Source organism: Pongo pygmaeus, chromosome 6, assembly GCF_028885625.2.
Source record: "Pongo pygmaeus isolate AG05252 chromosome 6, NHGRI_mPonPyg2-v2.0_pri, whole genome shotgun sequence".
NCBI lineage: Eukaryota > Metazoa > Chordata > Mammalia > Primates > Hominidae > Pongo > Pongo pygmaeus.
The window spans coordinates 76,765,156-76,768,304 of record NC_072379.2 but is presented as its reverse complement, the minus strand read 5'-3'; the positions used below and the strand labels follow the sequence as shown (position 1 = coordinate 76,768,304).

At 37.0% G+C, this 3,149-nt stretch overlaps 1 long non-coding RNA gene across 1 annotated transcript; it reads right to left on the bottom strand.

The window, feature by feature from the left end:
* Positions 1 to 413: 413 nt before the first annotated feature.
* On the bottom strand, positions 414 to 2,438 carry LOC134739830 (uncharacterized). The gene is made up of 2 exons (XR_010126859.1): positions 2,213 to 2,438; positions 414 to 1,529 (listed from the first exon to the last, which is right to left on the bottom strand). It is a non-coding gene; the product is annotated as an uncharacterized LOC134739830 (long non-coding RNA).
* Between the last annotated feature and the right edge of the window lie 711 nt (positions 2,439 to 3,149).

The window sequence follows — 3,149 nt, the reverse complement described above, 5'->3', positions numbered from 1 at the left end:
CGCATTCTATAATTCAGCCTTTCTAAGCTGTAGTGTGAGCTTTAATAACTAGTTGCCTTTGCTCATGATTTCTTTCACTTTATGGACATTCTGATCTCTGTTTCAGGCTTAACTCAAATGTCAATTTCTTCATAAAGCTTTCTAAAATTAAACCAGTTGAAATTAACGTTCTTTCCTTTGGTTAGTAACTTTCCATTGCATGCTACCTCTGCCACAATTTATTGAACAAAATGCATTCTACCTTTCAATATGCTATTTATTACATGCCTGGAAGAGATCAGATCTTCATTCTTCTAGTGTCTAACAAATATTCTTTGACAAAATATATGCTCAATAAATGCCTATTGAACAAATGTTAAACAATTTTATCTACAACCAGTTACACAATAGGAAAAGCATATTTCAGATAGAAATATTAGGTGACTTTTTATTATTCAATACATAATGCAGACTTATGGGCCCTAAATGGAATACTGTAGCAATGTTAGATTTCTTTTAAAGGCAACCATCATTCAATATTCTGCAGTTCAGGAGCATGTCATCTCCATTCACACATTCACTGCCTTGATGTCAAGGGAGAGGAATCTGAAGCATTTGTGTCTTTTGTGTTCCTTCTCCTTTCCTTAGCCTTGAGAACTGTAAAGTAACCAAATGGTAGAGGCTTCCCACAATGCCCAATTCTGCTAATTCAGTTACTGGAAAACATGTTGCCAGTGCCCAGTAGTTCACATTCTTTTGGAAGCCATGCATTTGAATATTTACAAGATGACTAAAACATTTAAAATGTTGGCTACCCAGATCTAATTTATATTCACCACGCATAGCATAGACACTGTGTCAAAATCAATTTGACAAATTGTAGAAAAAAATAAGTATGATAGCTTAAAAAGTCAAAATTTACTGATAAGCTGACACATTAAAATGTATTTTTCTTAAACATCCTCTTGATTCCAAGGCTAAAGTAGCAGTGCAGGGTTTACATTGATACTATTTTCTTGAATTTAAAATGTTTAGAAATTGAACACAGTGACAGCAAAAAATGAAAAGCACCTTTCTATCTAAATGACACAATTGTGCTGACAAATGTTATCATACTAAGAAGCATTCTTTTTATGACCTTTGACTAATTGCTGTTCATTATTCTATTATCCTGTAAAATAGCCTAAAATCTCTCCCTTTCAATGGGAAATAAGTGGGCAATTTAAAAATGTACTAATGGAGTTCCTGCCATTTCTTCTTCGCCGCAAGAAGAAAGCCATGTGAAAGCCTATGCCAAATCTCACTCTCCTGAACATGCTGCTGCGAAGAAACAGCAAATCAGAGCTCTCCCAGAAACAGAAACGCAGCTGCAAGTATTACGCTTGGCCAAGCCCCTCTTCTTTCTATTGCTGTTTCCTACATCCAGTTTCCTTCTTCTGAATAGTGCTGGAAAATTAGCAGGGAGAGAGCATGTGCTGGATTTGGAGTATGTGCCTTCAGGGCTTGGAGCCATAGTCTTCAGGAGCCATGCTGTGTAGCCCATTAAACAACTGACAAAGAAAGAAGAAAATAGTCCTTCTTAGCATAAATATCCAATGATTGATAGCAGTCTTGTTTATTTATTCCTGCCCAGCGTGTTTGCAAGTCTACCCAAAGAGTCAAATCCTGTCTATAATACAAATCACCAGGAAAACATTTTCTATTCCACTTACTAGTTGTCATTCCTCTGAAGTATATTTTTTCCCTAGTATGCATAAAACAGTATCATCCTTGCTACGCTCAGCATTGCCCTATGCTTATTTTGATGCTTGAGTTGATTTTTGCTATTAAACCGCAATCTTCCCTGTCACTCTTTTATTTTCTTTTAATAGATTTTAATAAGTGGCATGATTTAGTAGTGTAAAGAAAGAGACATGTATGCCATCAGTTCAGAATTCAGTGACAAAATCTTAATTTTTGTGGAAGGTGGGAGTGTGTAAACCATGGAGGTTAAATATATGATGAAGAGAGAGAGAGAAACTCAATACGTATGGGATACTTTACTTCCTCCAAAAAGCAAAACCTGTTTAGCAAGCAATAGTCTACACAGTGGAACAGTGTCGCCCATACAGTGTAGTAGCAGCAGAATTGTGTTCCTGTTCCCTTATTCTCTAATTCCCAGCACATTCAGTGGATTACATACTGTTTATGCATCATGCAGCCTCCCTGAGCCCTGTTTCTTTACAGTACTTACTCCTGCTGCTAAAAGGAAAATAGGCTCTGACAATCCTCTTTGGCTGCCAAAGCTGCTGCCTCTGAATGAATACATCCCGCTTCCAAGAGTCAAGCTGATCCCTGTGATCCCTGAATCCAACAGGAGTTCAAAAGAATTCTGCATGTCTCAAAGAGCAAAAATTGCTATTCCTTTAGGATTTAAACAGGAACCAGAGCTTCATCACGTGAGAGCTGATGCTATCATACCTCCGGACTTCAGGGCTGCTGCTGAACCAGCTCAAACTGCAGATGAACCGGAAGGCCCAATCTGCCTCTGACTCTGGCTTTCCTCCTGCGTGACACAGTTCAGTTCAGACACAATAATGAGGCCATTGAATTTCCCTCTGCAGCTGGGAGCTGACTAGAAATGCAAAAGCTAAGTTGTTGAAATAACTGTGTCAGGGGACTTGCAAATGAATATACTGTCATTCCAATGTAACCCAATTTACCCTGTGTTCATAGTGAACGGTTTTAGATGCTTAGTTTAAAGCCCTACTATGATGCTCTGCAAAAACATCTTTAGAACACCTTCCCAGAGGAAAATTGACAACCAAGATGACAGCTTAGAAAGAGATAAAAGAACCGCAATGGTGTAGCATTTTTATGACACTTTTCCTAGAAAGATTTAAAGATGTTAAAAAGTGAATGATTTTACAATATTTATGAGATACGTGGTAAATACTCTTCAAGTTAAAAAAATAATAAAATAATTCTTATAGGGCATTATTATTCTATAATTCTCCTTTTAAATATAAAACGAAGAAAATGTCCCACTCTGAGCAAACAATAAATAAAATTCAGTTTTTATAAAGCTCATATATCTGTTCATTTGAACAAACAGGTACCATTCTAGGAGGAGAGATCAAAATAAATGCAGCATGTAGAACTATCCTCCATAGACTTGAAAGCCCTGTTCA